Below are 16608 nucleotides of genomic sequence, written 5' to 3' on the forward strand. Positions count from 1 at the left end.
TTGATTTGGATTTCCCTGATGCCGAGCGATGTGGAGCACTTTTTCATGTGTCTGTTGGCCATTTGGATGTCTTTGGAAAAATGTCTGTTCATGTCTTCTGCCCATTTCTTGATGGATTATTTGTTCTTTGGGTGTTGAGTTTGAGAAGTTCTTTATAGATTTTGGATACTAGCCCTTTATCTGATATGTCATTTGCAAATATTTTCTCCCATTGTGTCAGTTGTCTTTTGGTTTTGTGGACTGTTTCTTTTGCTGTGCAAAAGCTTTTTATCTTGATGAAATCCCAATAGTTCATTTTTGCCCTGGCTTCCCTTGCCTTTGGCGATGTTTCTAGGAAGAAGTTGCTGCGGCTGAGGTCGAAGAGGTTGCTGCCTGTGTTCTCCTTTAGGATTTTGATGGACTCCTGTCTCACGTTTAGGTCTTTCAACCATTTGGAGTCTAGTTTTGTGTGTGGTGTAAGGAAATGGTCCAGTTTCATTCTTTCGCATGTGGCTGTCCAATTTTCCCAACACCATTTGTTGAAGAGACTGTCTTTTTTCCATTGGACATTCCTTCCTGCTTTGTCAAAGATGAGTTGACCGTAGAGTTGAGGGTCCATTTCTGGGCTCTCGATTCTGTTCCATTGATCTATGTGTCTGTTTTTGTGCCAGTACCATACTGTCTTGACGATGACAGCTTTGTAATAGAGCTGGAAGTCCGGAATTGTGAGGCCGCCAGCTTTGCTTTCCTTTTTCAATATTCCGCTGGCTATTCGGGGTCTCTTCTGCTTCCATACAAATTTTAGGATTATTTGTTCCCATTTCTTTGAAAAAGGTGGATGGTATTTTGATGGGGATTGCATTGAATGTGTAGCTTGCTCTAGGTAGCACTGACATCTTCACAATAGTTGTTCTTCCAATCCATGAGCATGGAACGTTTTTCCATTTCTTTGTGTCTTCTTCAATTTCTTTCCTGAGTATTTTATAGTTTTCTGAGGACAGATCCTTTGCCTCTTTGGCTAAATTTATTCCTAGGTATCTTATGGTTTTGGGTGCAATTGTAAATGGGATCGACTCCTTGATTTGTCTCTCTTCTGTCTTGTTGTTGGTGTATAGGAATGCCACAGATTTCTGTGCATTGATTTTATATCCTGCTAACTTGACTGAATTCCTGTATGAGTTCTAGCAGTTTTGGGGTGGAGTCTTTTGGGTTTTCCACATACAGTATCATATCATCGGCAAAGAGTGAGAGTTTGACTTCCTCTTTGCTGATTTGGATGCCTTTGATTTCTTTTTGTTGTCTGATTGCTGTGGCTAGGACTTCTAATACTATGTTGAATAGCAGTGGTGAGAGTGGACATCCCTGCTGCGTTCCTGACCTTAGGGGAAAAGCTCTCAGCTTTTCCCCATTGAGAATGATATTCGCTGTAGGTTTTTCATAGATGGCTTTTATGATATTGAGGTATGTACCCTCTATCCCTATACTCTGAAGAGTTTTGATCAAGAAAGGATGCTGTACTTTGTCAAATGCTTTTTCTGCATCTATTGAGAGGATCATAGGATTCTTGTTCTTTCTTTTGTTAATGTATTGTATCACGTTGATTGATTTGCGGATGTTGAACCAGCCTTGCAGCCCAGGGATAAATCCCACTTGGTCGTGGTGAATAATCCTTTTAATGTACTGTTGGATCCTATTGGCTAGTATTTTGGTGAGAATTTTTGCATCCATGTTCATCAAGGATATTGGTCTGTAATTCTCCTTTTTGATGGGGTCTTTGTCTGGTTTTGGGATCAGGGTAATGGTGGCCTCATAAAATGAGTTTGGAAGTTTTCCTCCCATTTCTATGTTTTGGAACAGTTTCAGGAGAATAGGTATTAATTCTTCTTGAAATGTCTGATAGAATTCCCCTGGGAAGCCATCTGGCCCTGGGCTTTTGTTTGTTGGGAGATTTTTGATGATTGCTTCAATTTCCTTAGTGATTATAGGTCTGTTCAGGTTTTCTATTTCTTCCTGGTTCAATTTTGGTAGTTGATACATCTCTAGAAATGCACCCATTTCTTCCAGGTTATCTAATTTGCTGGCATAGAGTTGCTCATAATATGTTCTTATAATTGTTTGTATTTCTTTGGTGTTGGTTGTGATCTCTCCTCTTTCATTCATGATTTTGTTGATTTGGGTCCTTTCTCTTTTGTTTTGGATAAGTCTGGCCAGGGGTTTATCAATCTTGTTAATTCTTTCAAAAAACCAGCTCCTAGTTTTGTTGATCTGTTCTACTGTTCTTTTGGTTTCTAGTTCATTGATTTCTGCTCTGATCTTTATTATTTCTCTTCTCCTGCTGGGTTTAGGCTTTATTTGCTGTTCTTTCTCCAGCTCCTTTAGGTGTAGGGTTAAGTTGTGTATTTGAGACCTTTCTTGTTTCTTGAGAAAGGCTTGTATTGCTATATACTTTCCTCTCAGGACCGCCTTTGCTGTATCCCAAAGATTTTGAACAGTTGTGTTTTCATTTTCATTGGTTTCCATGAATTTTTTTAATTCTTCTTTAATTTCCTGGTTGACCAATTCATTCTTTAGTAGGATGCTCTTTAGCCTCCATGTATTTGAGTTCTTTCCGACTTTCCTCTTGTGATTGAGTTCTAGTTTCAAAGCATTGTGATCTGAAAATATGCAGGGAATAATCCCAATCTTTTGGTACCGGTTGAGACCTGATTTGTGACCTAGGATGTGATCAATTCTGGAGAATGTTCCATGGGCACTAGAGAAGAATGTGTATTCCGTTGCTTTGGGATGAAATGTTCTGAATATGTCTGTGAAGTCCATTTAGTCCAGTGTTTCATTTAAAGTCTTTATTTCCTTGTTGATCTTTTGCTTAGATGATCTGTCCATTTCAGTCAGGGGGGTGTTAAAGTCCCCCACTATTATTGTATTGTTGTCAATGTGTTTCTTTGCTTTTGTTTTAATTGCCTTCTATAATTGGCTGCTCCCACGTTAGGGGCATAGATATTTACAATTGTTAGATCTTCTTGTTGGATAGACCCTTTAAGTAGGATATAGTGTCCTTCTTCATCTCTTATTACAGTCTTTGTTTTAAAATCTAATCTGCCTGATATAAGGATTGCCACCCCAGCTTTCTTTTGGTGTCCATTAGCATGGTAATTTGTTTTCCACCCCCTCATTTTCAATCTGGGGGTGTCTTTGGGTCTAAAATGAGTCTCTTGCAGACAGCCTATCTATGGGTCTTGTTTTTTAATCCAATCTGATAGCCTGTGTCTTTTGATTGGGGCATTGAGCCCATTTACATTCAGGGTAACTATTGAAAGGTATGAATTTAGTGCCATTGTATTGCCTGGAAGGTGACTGTTACTGTATATTATCTGTGTTCCTTTCTGATCTATGCTGCTTTTAGGCTCTCTTTTTGCTTAGAGGACCTCTTTCAATATTTCTTGTAGGGCTGGTTTTGTGTTTGCAAATTCCTTTAGTTTTTGTTTGTCCTGGAAGCTTTTTATCTCTCCTTCTATTTTCAATGACAGCCTGGCTGGATATAGTATTCTTGGCTGCATATTTTTCTCGTTTAGTGCTCTGAAGATATCATGCCAGTCCTTTCTGGCCTGCCAGGTCTCTGTGGATAGGTCTGGTTGCCAGTCTAATGTTTCTACCATTGTAGGTTACATATCTCTTTTCCCAAGCTGCTTTCAGGATTTTCTCTTTGTCTCTGAGACTCGTAAGTTTTACTATTAGATGTCGGGGTGTTGACCTATTTTTATTGATTTTGAGAGGGGTTCTCTGTGCCTCCTAGATTTTGATGCCTGTTTCCTTCCCCACGTTAGGGAAGTTCTCTGCTATTATTTGCTCCAATATACCTTCTGCCCCTCTCTCTCTTTCTTCTTCTTCTGGGATCCCAAATATTCTAATGTTGTTTCATCTTATCGTATCGCTTATCTCTCGAATTCTGGGCAGCATGACTTTCAATCCCCAAACAGAGCCCAGACCTGAGTGAGGCCTCAGCGCCTATCCTGGGAGCCGTAAATGGCATCTAACACCTGTATCACTGCAGAACTCAGAGGCTCAGCCTCCTGAACGCTCATGCCAGGAGCTTAAAAGATAGTACAGTTCCCTGAGGACCACAGCTTGCTTTCTGTTCAGTGCCATTAATTAACCAAAACCTTCCCTTTTCAGAGTCTGTCCTAACACATCTAGAAGCTGCAGTCTTGAAGAAAGAGGCTGGGGCAGGGAGTCAGCAAGACCATGGTAATGGATCCAGGGACACCACTGACAAACTTCATGGTCCTGGGAAGGTCACATAACCCCCCTCCATCCTCCTAAACCCTAATCCCTCCTCACTAGTAAGGGAAAAATCAAGAGAACCACTCAAGTTGTAAGCAGATGGCCTGGGCTGAATTCTAACTCCACCACAAATTGTGTGGCCTGGGACATGTTACTTCCCTTCATTTCCTGATCCCTAAAATGGGGGTAAAACTGTAGAGGGATCTTCACCCAGGTGACATGGTGAGGATTGAAAGCGATCCAGTGCCTGGCACAATGCCCGGGGAAAGAACCATTTCATCCACGTTAGATGGTGGTGGTGGTGATGATGATGATAGTGATGGTTGATGATGTTGATATCATCATAATGATGATGATTATCACCTGCTGAATCCATCTTATAGGAAATTCTCCTAGCTTAAGTGAGCTGATGGCTGTGAGGGGATTTACTGACAGCCGGTACGGTCTGTACCCCTCACCCAGGCTTAGGGCCCCAAGGAGAGGTTACTGTGAGGATAAACACTCACTCTCCCTCTACACAGCTCAGGGCAAAGCCAGAGACAATTCTTTGTTGATTAATTACATGTCAAGTATTACATATGTAATATTTTACATATGAACTACTACCTTACATGAAGTATTACAGGGATGGCAGGCCCCTTGGAAAGCCATTGGTATCCCCAGGTAAGATGACCCAGCCACCAGCTGGGCAAAGGCTCTTCAGTATAAAGGGCTCAGTTTCCCCCTACTACGGGCTTTCTTCTGGATCCCACTGGCAGGGAAGCATCTAGCCTCCCCTACTCACCTCAGAATTATGTATTTCAGCGCAGTAAACTTGCTATGGCTCTCAAAGCTTGACCTAAGGACCACCTACATCAGTCTCTCCTGATGGTCAGATGGATAGATTCAAGGGCCCCACTGCAGGGTCTTGGGTTTACCCGGGGGATCTGAATTTAACAGGCCTTCGTGTATCCCTACGTACGCTAAGGTTTGAGAACTTTTGAGACAGTCTAAAGTGAGAAGAGGGAAAGAACAGCCAATGACTATCCATCCTCTAGTTATGTTCCTTCAGTAGCAAGCTCCCCGCCCCCCACTCCAATGGGATTCCTGAGCTTTAGGTCTCGCCTACCTCAGAGGGCTATTTTCAAACCTGTGGATTAGAGGGGTTGGCTTTTCTCCAAACCAAACTCATCATAACTGATTCTTCATTGAGCTACAGATTCTCTCTCTCTCCTCTGCTAGGACAGCTCAGTGTCAAACTGGCAAATCATCTGAGTCTAGGCTCCCGTGCTCTAACCATAGTTCCATGGACCTTTTTGACTCAGATGGTTACCAGATGTATGTGGCCTTGGGTAAGTCAGTTACACCTGTGCCCTGATTTCCTCAATTTCAAAATAACATGACAAACCCCCTCTCAGAAGAATGTTGTAAAGATATTGTGAGATTATATAATTCCTTAGCATGCTGCTTCCCATTTAGCGGGAACTCAATAAAGGTGCATCCTTGATGGGTATATCATTGCACCGGTCATAATGCCAAAGCAAGGATTCTAGAAACAATGTCTTATTACATGCTCTGCATCACCCTCCTCCTCCCATTTACAAACTTCTTAAAATTTATACTCCCACTCTAGATAATTTTAGATTTTTTACATTTATAGGTTGTCTTTCTCTGAGAAACTGTGAGGCCAAGTTGACTGCGTGTGTCCCTCCTTGGGTCCTCAGATCCAGCACAGTGTTGGACCTTTAAACGTACAAATTCATATTAATCATAATCAGTATGAGTACTTTTTGTATTCTTATTTTTTTTAAAGATTTTATTTACTTATTTGAGAGAGAGAGAGCATGAGCGGGGTTTGGGGCAAAGGGAGAAGGAGAAGTAGAAACATGGATGAGCTGAGCATGGAGCCCAACACGGGGCTCGATCCCAGCACCCTGAGACCATGACCTGAGCCGAAGGAAGCCGCTTAACCAACTGAGCCACCCAGGCGCTACAGTACTTTTTGTATCTGTAAGTACTTACACGTGGTTATGGTCAAAACCGGAAGAAGATACCAGTGAGATTCAGTGTTAGTGAGAGTTTAATAAACAGACATACAGTGCTGATAGGAAAGTTAATTGATGGCAGTTTCTCAATATGCATCCAAGTCTTAGAATATATGCATTTTTGACTCAGAAATTCCACTTTGGGGGATTTGACCTAAATAAATAAGATCATATGATAAAATTTAACTACAGTCAAAAATTAGACACAAACCGTATACCTGAAACAAATATAACACTGTATGGTAACTATACTGCAGTTAAAATAAAAATCTTAATTAAAAAAAATTAAACACAAACTTTATGTCCAATAATAGGGGGCTGGATAAATAAGCTGGCATGAATCCATATGATTAAGGACTATGCAGTCATTCAAAATGATATTTTAAATGTACATTTATTGACTTGGAAAGATAGTCACAATGTTTTAAGTGAGGAAGCACACTGTAAAAACAACATGTACTGGGGCCCCTGGGTGGTGCAGTCAGCTGAGCATCCAACTCCATTTTGGCTCAGGTCATGATCTCAGGGTCGTAGGACTGAGCCCCACATTGGGCTCTGCATTCAGCATGGAGTCTGCTTAAGACTCTCTCTCCCTCTGCCCCTCCCCCTGCTCTCTCTGTCTCTGTCTCTCTCTTTAAGAAATAAATCTTTTTTTAAATAAGACATGTACGGTATTCCATTTTTATTTTCTTAAAAAGGCACATAGGCTTCATAGCAAAGATTTATATACACCAAACCACTAAAAGTTGTTCTCTCTGGATGATGGAAATTATATGGGTGGTTTCTTCTTCTCTTTACTTAATTTTCATGTTTTGTCTTAATGTCTGCGATGAAGAAGAAAAGTGAACATTTTAATTAATAACAAACCCCACAGACTTGCATTCGTGGAGTAAAAGCATGGGCTTTAACTCATGCTATCTGAATTCTCAGGTCAGGAGAACCTCACAGTGGTCTGAGTCCTCACACCTCTTAGGCACTTGGCTTACCTTTGTGGGCTCTAATTATCCTCTGCTGAACTCAGTCCCTTCCATTTCTCCATAGCCCTCAGAGGGGGAGAGCAACAGAGATGCAGTGGTCCAGGTGATGGCAATCATCGTCTGGAAAAGAGTTGCTATAGTTACACCCCCTCCCCCCCCCACTTTGTGTGAAGTGCTTGATTGGCTGGAGTGGAAAGGCCTGAGGTTAAAAGCAGCTGAGGAGGCTCGGTAGGGACTGTGGTGGCTGGGAGGGGGCACGCTGTTCTCCACTTTCCTTCTCCAGCCCTCTTCCCTTCTAGGAGATTCTTATGCCTGAAAGTTACCAGTGCCGTGGTGGTTGATGGGGGAGGCCACGTGGTTGCATCCAAGGATGGTTTGGAACAAAAGTAGCCTGTACGTGGCCAGCAGAGGTACAGAGTTTGGTTTCCTAGGTCAGTGGGGGTAGTGCTCTGATTCATAACTACTTTAGCCCATCTCTGCTTTCTGAAGAGATTATTACAGAGGGAGAGTCCTTTCTGCCTCATTTATGACTTCCTCAATGCTGGCCCGCCTGTGCCATAAACTAGACACAGAGTCAGCTGCTCAGCATCCACGGTCAGATAAACTGAGCTGATCCAGGGTGGAAGGGCTTTAGTAAGAGCTCTGGCTTTTTTTCTAGCTGCCTTCCCCCTCTCCCCAACTGCTTCCCCCATCCCCGGTTGCCTCCCTTCGGCTTGTAAATCTGTGGCCTAATCGTGTTTAGAGAAAAGTAAAGGTTTGGAATGTGTGGAGTTGAACTTGTCTGGAAGCAGAAAAGGGTGTTGAAGTACAAGATGAGCCCATAATCACCTTGAGGGAAGGACAACCATCACCCTTGTCCTCACACACTCTCTTGCATCTCATCCTGTGTTCTGGGAAAATGCATCAACCTCAGGTTTTGCCAAGGGGCTGGATTTGAGCCTCCGTTTTCTTATTGACGAAGTGGAAAAATGGCAGGGGGCAGAGCCCTTTGACCTTACCAGCTCCTTGTCCTAAAACCCTAGGGCTCTGGTAGATTCAAAACTAACCAAGTATTCCATGTTTGGTGATGGCAGCAAGTTTCTCTCCAAGTCCTGTTTACAAGTTCCTAAAGGGAGCATCCCTGAAGATCTATCACACCTCGTACTAACCCTCCACTAAGTAAGAGCAAGTTAAAGGCAGCGATTACCTGTCCACATGTGAACTTCAAACTTCCCTGTTGTGTTCTCCACTCTTGCAAATAGTGGTGATGCGGCCAATGAATACAAAGCTTCTAGTAAGTAAATGTTTGAAGAGCCACAGGAAAGTGGAGCAAAGGTTGAACTTGTGTAAAGGCAGGAGATTGTGTTTCTTAGAACTGAAACAAAGCAGATTCCTTGGATCCAAAAGCCACTCCTTTAGGTGACCATGCAGACACTACTCCTAGAAGGCCAAGGATGGGGCACTGACCTTGGCTTTCTGATGAGGACACACTGATCTTGTTTCTGAAAATGTTTACGCGAGGGGCTGACAATCCCCTTTCACGGGGACATGACCGCTTACGTACTTCAACACCTGATATCTATCCTGGGAGGCTAAAATACTCTTCCACCGGCCTATGATGTGTTCTTTCTCACACCTGTTTCCACCAGGAATGAGTCTTTGCCACCTGAACGGTGCTTCTCATCATCTGGGGATCCTAATCTAGACTTCCAAGTTTTCTTCTGGCTACAGGTATAATCTGAAGTTTAGCAAGTTGGTCCAGCCTGAACGCCATATTTCTGATCTGAATATTTATTTTGTGGTCTTTGACCCCGTCTCCTAGATTACCGTTCCTGACCCCCCTATAGAGCCTTAGCACGAAGAGCAAAGACACCCAGAAAGTGGAGGGGAGGAGGGGCAGCTGTCTGCTCAGTAATCAAAGCTACTAAATGATTAACAGTGATGTAATTACTTCCCAAACCACTCTCAATAACATTTTAAGTTTTCCAAGAACACCTTTGTTGCCACAGTGTCTCAAACACTGAGCAAACAAAGTGTCCTTGCCTTAATACATCTTTCTCTGGTGAGTATATACTTTCAACCCATGAGCATGATATGCTTCTCCATCCAATCAGGGGCCTGTGTGGCGCTAGGCTTGTTGTCTGAGCCGATTCCCTCTGGTGTGTAGCCATCTAAAGCGAGGCAGGATGTCCCTTCTGACTCCTCCACCCTCTTTAGCTTCTTGTCTGGAGAGACCAGAACTCCTCCCACTTCCTGGTATTTCCGCTCCACTCATGTGAAAAGTTCCCAAAGAGCTCTCTAGCCAGGCACTCAGGGTTGTGCTCTTGTGCTGCGAGCCCAGGGAACCAAGACTGCAAAGCAGAGGACCATGTCCTTAAGGGCTTGGTGAGGGAGGAGGTATTGGCCTGCCCCCCAAAGTACTGACGCCCACCTCCGTGTTTCCTCGCTCACTCTCTTGGAGGAGGTAGCATAGCAAGAGGGTTGGGAGCACCGGTTTGGAATGAGATTTAAGCTGACTTGGACATGTTGTGCAGTGTCTAAACTTCAGTTTCCTTATGTCTAATTACCCTGATGAGCTCACGTGAGGATTAGATGGAGTAACAGAAGGAGCTTGAACACACAGGGTGGTGCCTGGCATGGAACACCAGCCAGGGAATGGTAGCAGTTTTATAATACGGACCTGTTGCCTCAGTCAAGGTCATGACCTCTGTTGAATGGATGCTAGGGAAACCAGAGGTTCACGTAGAAGACCTTGCTGTCTTCAAGTTCTTCCAGAGCACTTATGACATGTTCTCTGCTGCCCCTGGATGACACCACCTTTTGTTTACATTCTAGAGGCATTAAGGCCGAGGACCTTTGGTCTAAATCAGTGTTGCCCAAGAAAAATACAATGCAAGTCACATACGTAATTTCAAAATTTTCAGCAGACCTATTTATAAGAGGAAAAGGAGCAAGGAGAATTACTTACCTAGTGTATTCTAGATATTATCCTTCAACAAGTAATCAGGATTTTAAAAACTGAGATGTGATGCTATTTTCTTCATGCTAAGTCTCCAAACTTTGGTGTGTATATTGTATATATCTAAAGGTGGACTTGCCCCCTTTCCAGTGCTCAGTAGCCATATGTGGCTCCCGGTTAGAGTATTGGGCAGTGCAGATCTTAGTCTTCTCTCTGAGCTACTTTCTAACCTGCTGGGAAATAGTGATGATCTTTATGGGGTTGTTGAGGGCTCTGGGAAGTTAGAGCTGACTCCTCTTTCAGAGATCTTTCCACTCTCCCTCTGATTCTTAAATGCTCTTGGAAAGCTCTTGCTGACAAAGGAGCAAGTTGCCTGTTTCACTGTGTCCCAACCTTGATGACATCATGAACCTGGGAGTGAGAGTATTTATATGAGCCACTGCCCTGGATGAGGCTGTTCACAAGCATACCCAGCCACTGTGAGGACTGAGGGTCACTATGTCGTGGCCCATCCGTGTGCTGTCGGAAAGTTCAGATCTAAGTCTACAAGGCAATTTGCTCTGTGTGTGTGTTGGGTGGGGAGGGGTGGTGTACCTGGGGATAGGGAAAACTTTGTATTGCAATCTGTGCAAACACTATTCTCGTCAACCAAGTGCTCGTGCTTGAGTAACACTTCCTTCCCACAATGAATGAGCAAGTGGCCTCAAGAGCCTGGGTGGCCAAGCTGTTGCTGTCCACGACCCAAGCTGAGGAAGAATGAGCTGCTCTAGCCCCGAGCTGGGGACCGGCTTCCCCTACACGTGTTGGGAAGTCCCATGGTGCAGGATTGACAGCGGCGCCCAGCAAGGAGCCATGGGCACTGGTGGCACAGCAGACAACTAAGCAGACCGCCCTGAGGGTTGCACAGCTGGATCTAGGGTGCATTGGACCCCTCTAGTTTAGTGAAGTGAGGCTCTGTGTGGGAAATGATCTCAGCAGCAGGAAGGATATCCAGGCAGAGGGAAAGCCCTTCTGTGGAGGGGAAAAGTAGCTGTCACTCCATCCTTGGCATCAGATCCATATGGCTGGTCTTGTGTCCTGCTTCCTTTAAGACAACGATTCTTCGTTTTCTTTGAGAGGCCAGTGAAAGAGCCCAAGATGGCAAGGGGTTCATAGAATGGATCGTACTCATAGATACACTCTTAAGCTCTGGACTCAAGACTACTGCAACTCAAAAATCTGACTCTGAGACTCTGCCAGCTATGAGCTCCATGCCTTCGGCAAGCTAATTGGCCTCTCTTAGGTTTTCTTCTGTGGAATAATAACTTCTTCATGGTGAGATTAAATGAGATATTACAGACAAAGCTCTTAGAACAGCGCTGTCACATGGGAAGTGCTCACTAATGTCCCTGGTCCCCTTGAAGGCCTTCAGAAAAGAGCTGGCATGAGAACTGTGGCTTGCTACCTGGAAAGGTGTACTTTGAGTGCCATAAAAATTTTGAAACCTCAGATCACCAAGGGAAGGGTGGGTATGGAATCCTGATAATTGGAACGGCCAGTTATGGCACCCTTGTTAATAGTTTAAGGAACTTTGCCCCTTCCTTTTCACATCTCAGTAGAAGGGTAAACTTCAAAGTCAGCTGTGCCATGTGGGAAGCTAAAGGTCAGTCCCTCACAGATTTATTTGTCCCACTGTATGCCATCACAATGTTTGTCCTGCTATATAGCCACCTCTAGAGAGGAATGTCTCTTCTTTCTCTCTGAGCCATCATTACTACGTTAACATGAGTAGATTCAGCCTATAGCTCTAGGACTCTGCTCTTTCTCCTTGGGTCATATTGCCTGACTTCTAAAGACTTGCATTAGCAGTCAAAACAGGCTAGGATCCTTCCTAAGTAAGTGTTCCCTATGCCACAAATCCTAACCATCTGGCAGGTTTACTGTGAGGGCCAAAAAACGCCCTTGTCATGGGCCCCAAGAGATACCAAAGGTTTGGATGCTGAAGGTACTGTCCCCACTTACACCTCACAGGTTTTTTTAAAAGATAGTGGAAATGTTTTCTAAACTGGGAGAAGCTACATAAATGCACTGTGGGGCTAGATAAAAAGAGCCTGCTTATAAGGTCTGTCTTTCCCTGCTTTGAAAAATGAGGGAAACCTGGAGTCTATTTCTAAGAGCTGTCAGCTGCTATCATAAGATGTATTGGGGGGCGCCTGGGTGACACAGTGGGTTAAGTGTCTGACTCTTGGTTTCAGCTCAGATCATGATCTCAGGGGTGTAGGATCGAACCCCGAGTTCAGCTTTGTGCTGGGCGTGGAGCCTGCTTAAGATTCTCTCTCTCCCTCTGCCCCTCCCCCACTGCTCACACACACACTCTCAAAAAAAAAATGTGTTTTGACTATTTACAGGTTGTGTTACAAAACTCTAGAATATTGGCTCTTGGTCTTCTAGAACTGTTGTGTATGAAATATGTGGGTTCTTCATCCCTACCAAAGGGCATGTGGACACACTGACCACAGCACCATGTGTGAGTGTGTCCAAACTGTGTCTGTCAGATCAGACTCGTCACACCTGGAGCACCTGACCTATAAATGACCTAAAACAATAAAGTTTGCACTTTGTAGGGGCTATGGGATGCTCACACCTAGAGGGAATTTGTTTGTATTGAATTCTCAATGCAAATGGCTTTGGGAAGGGAGGGTGAAGTGGAGGGTGTTGTAAAGAAGCCTTATTTCACACAAGTTTGTTTCTTTGTTTGTTTGTTTGTTTTTGAGGAGAGATGCTATAGGAAACAATGGTTTACCAAGAGATGGGGTAGCCCATGGGGGCACTGGAGACCTGGCTTCCGGACTCCCCTCTCCTACTCAGTCCACGCCCCAGCTGCCTCACATTTATTGTCTCAGGTACCCTTAAGAATAAAGTTAAGGTTGTCAGATCAGGTGACGCCCCCTCTATGCTCATACTCACACCCACATGGGTTGTCTAGTTGTCACACCACGTGGCTTTGGTCTACGTTTACGTAAGGAGAAGCGAGGCAGGGAATGACAGTCCCTCATGTTGTTGCCAAAGCACACCTCTGGGACTGGCCTGCCTACTGATCTTGAGAAACACCTCTCTTCTAAGGCACAAAATGAGTTCTGCTCTGGGCCCTGCTGTCCTCTCAACTGCAGGGTCCCCATAGCCAAGACTACTCCAAACACCGTCCCTTTTGGCATTCCAGTGGTGGGGCTCATGGAAGGCAGAGTGGCTGCTTGGTGCAGTGGTGCTCCTGGTGTTGTTCCCAGGCCAGCAGCGTGTATGTCACCTGGAATTGTTAGAAATGCAGATTCTCAGGCCCTCTCCCAGACCTAGTGAATCACAAGCTCTGGCACCAGCCCATAAATCGGTGTTGTAATAAGCTCTCCATGGGGCCTTGTGATGTTTGCTAAAGTCTGCAAACCACTGGTTTGGAGCATCTTTCTCTCTAGCAGGTACGGCATTAGTAGGTCGCTAATGAACACAGCTTGACAGGAGTCCAGTCAGATGAGTCCAACTCATGTTCCCAGTTCTCACTGAACTGTATGTTCTTTGGTTATTTGTTAGGAAGCCCTGAGGGCGCCTGGGTGGCTCAGTTGTTAAGCGTCTGCCTTCAGCTCCGGTCATGATCCCAGGGTCCTGGAATCGAGCCCCACATCGGGCTCCCTGCTCGGCGGGAAGCCTGCTTCTCCCTCTCCCACTCCCCCTGCTCGTGTTCCCTCTCTCTCTGTGTCTCTCTCTGTCAAATAAATAAATAAAATCTTAAAAAAAAAAAAAGAAAGAAGGAAAAAGAAAGCCCTCTTCCTTCAGGTACTGAGGCAGGACGAGGGCTGTGTGCCATGAAGTGACTTTAAAGAGTTAACGCACCTAAGACCTGGATGAGAATCTGGCCTACTAACACCTAATGTGGTAGCCACTCCTTCACACGGGAGTCCGCAGGATGAGGTACTGGCTTCTGATTTTGATGTTATTGGCTGACTGATTGAATACAATTAGAAGAAACCCAACACTGCATTGCCACACATTTCCACCAGCCCAGGACACAGAAAGGAGTGTCTAAAGTCTGTTGGGAGTGAAATGAACACATGTCAGTGAAGCAAAACCATATCGGGGAAACGCACTGAGGTGATTTCCTGGGGCTGAGGTCAAGGTGTCGCATTCACAAGGAACTAGTTGTATAATTCTGGGTGATTTCCTTCACCCAAAAGGGCCTTGGTGCCCTCACATATAACACAGAAATTGAGCACAATCTCTAAGCCTCTTGCATCTCCTTTTTAGTAATGGTGCCCTGCAGTCTTAAAGTTCTTAGAACTGAGAATGGTGACTAGTGACCTCACCATGGAAAGAGAGAGGGGCACCTGGGTCGCTCAGTCGGTTAAGCGTCCAACTCTTGGTTTTGGCTCAGGTCCTGATTTCAGGGTCCTGAGATGGAGCCCTGCGTTCGGCTCTGCACTCAGCATGGAGTCTGCTAGAGATTCTTTCCCCCTCCCTCTGCTCCTCTCCCCACTCACGGTCTCTCTCTCTAAAATAAATAAAATCTTTTAAAAAATGGAAAGAGAGAGTAGCAGAGGTTGAACAATGATGTAATAGCAATGTGCTTCTTCAAGGGCCTTGCTAAGCCATGGGAGGTGCAGGCTGCCTCCATGATTCTGCATTCTAAATGCGACCCAGGTAGGCTTGTCCCTCAGTCTAGATGTTGGAATGATTTGCCTTATTCCAATGGTCTTGGAAATGTCCTAATCCTGGACAGGTCACTGGCCCCTTCTAGAAGAAGGCTGATCTTGAAATGCAGACTTCTGCTTATCTGATTCTTAAAGTTATAGCTTGAGCCAATCAAAGTGGCTTTCCATGTTCCTCTCGACCTCAACTCAAGGAGCAAGTTTTCCCTCTTCTGTTAGCTAGACCTTCCTCATCCTTTCACAGTCTCAGGGGTTCTGTCCCAAAGGCAGATGTAAAGCCCTGTCTGGCTACTCCCTCCCCACCCCCACCCCAGGTATGGGCTTTATAAAGGTTTTGTCTTGTTAACCGTTTACTTTGAGAACAGAGAGCTGTCTTCTTCCTCCTCCTCCTCAGCCCTTGCATAATGGTCTCTGTGTTAACCTTTTGCCAAATTCGACACTTGTCACTGTTGGAAGTTACTCCATGTGTTTGAGAACAGGTAACTTCTACCTTTGAACCTCTATTGCAACAGGTTCAAAGGTTCCAGGGAAGCTTGCGGGTCACTCTTGGGAAGAGACGCATTGGCTTCGGCTGTGGCCTTGTCACAGGAGCTGTGGAAGGGGCCGAGGTGTCTGAATGAACCGGTGTAGCCGGCTGTGAGGGGGGCATTTCCTGGACGCGGCAAGTGCGCCTACTCTTACAAGGTAAGCCACAGTAACGCTCCCTACTGCGTACCGTACGTCTATGGGACATGTTTCTTCTCGGCCCAAGGGCTCTCTTCCAACATGGGATTACACTCGGTTAAGTAGTAATCTCAGCTGACTTGCGCGGAGGCAAAGCAGAGACCAGTTGGAAAGGGGGTGGAGACATGGAGGCTGGGTGAGTGCGGGCAGGGCATAGATTTGGGAGAGAAAGTGGTTAATTTCACTAACTGGAACTAAAACGGAGTTAAAAAGCCTTCAGGGTTATAGACAGAGCCCAGCTGTGTGTCTCCACCTTCCATTCAAAACTTTCACTGTCCGGGTGGTTACAAAGGCTATTCCCCAGCTGATGACAGCGAATCCCATTTGGAAGGGACTAGGAGAAGAGAGTCCTTAGCAGACATTGTGTTGGGTGCTGGGGTCCGTACGTACTAGGTGTGTGACCTGCATTACCTCATCCACTCTCCACCTTCTATAAGGCAGGTGGCATTGTTCCCATTCCATAGATTAATAAAGTGTCTCTGGGCTGTTAAACACCATGGCCTGGGCTAGCTACCTAGGAGGTGGTGCCGCTCGAGTCCCGATCAGTCTGTCACTCTAGGCAGCTGCTGCGTAATGCAGAATTCTTGTGTGTTGCCAAAACCTTCTATTATTTCCTGAAATCTTGGGAGTGTCACTTATGTGTACCTAGGATTGAATAGGAATGCAACTCCACTAGAATTTTTAAATGACCGAGGTACTTCTTAACTCGAGCATCCAATCCTGGAGGAAAATAGTAAAAAAAAAGGGGGGGGTGCTGGGGAAGCTCCTCTGGCCCTGAGCTCTTCATCCAGCTGGTAAAAGAAGCCAGCACTCAGGGTATTAGAATAGGTAAGACTTGACACCTATTCTGCTCTCTGCTGGAGGGAGCTGCTTCTTGAAGGAATGAGCTCCCAAAACTAAGCAAAGCCAAGGGTCTCTCCAGCTGTGAGATGACCCAGGAGATAGAAGGGCAGAGTGGCTAACCTCCTCTTCCCATACTTCGTCTTTCTTCCACGTCTAAAGTGAGCTCCTGT

At 45.0% G+C, this 16608-nt stretch overlaps 2 protein-coding genes across 2 annotated transcripts in view; one reads left to right on the forward strand and one right to left on the reverse strand.

Annotated features, from left to right (window-relative positions):
- LOC113920198 (guanylate cyclase 2G-like) overlaps nt 1-16608 on the reverse strand; it is a 66042-nt gene that overhangs the window by 44217 nt on the left and 5217 nt on the right.
- ACSL5 (acyl-CoA synthetase long chain family member 5) overlaps nt 15395-16608 on the forward strand; it is a 45544-nt gene continuing 44330 nt past the window's right edge. Inside the window, exon 1 of the mRNA XM_027596340.1 lies at nt 15395-15556. The gene's annotated coding sequence lies outside the window, so the exon portion shown is untranslated. The remainder of the gene's footprint in view (nt 15557-16608) is intronic.

The sequence above is a fragment of the Zalophus californianus genome, chromosome 15 (assembly GCF_009762305.2).
Source record: "Zalophus californianus isolate mZalCal1 chromosome 15, mZalCal1.pri.v2, whole genome shotgun sequence".
Lineage (NCBI taxonomy): Eukaryota > Metazoa > Chordata > Mammalia > Carnivora > Otariidae > Zalophus > Zalophus californianus.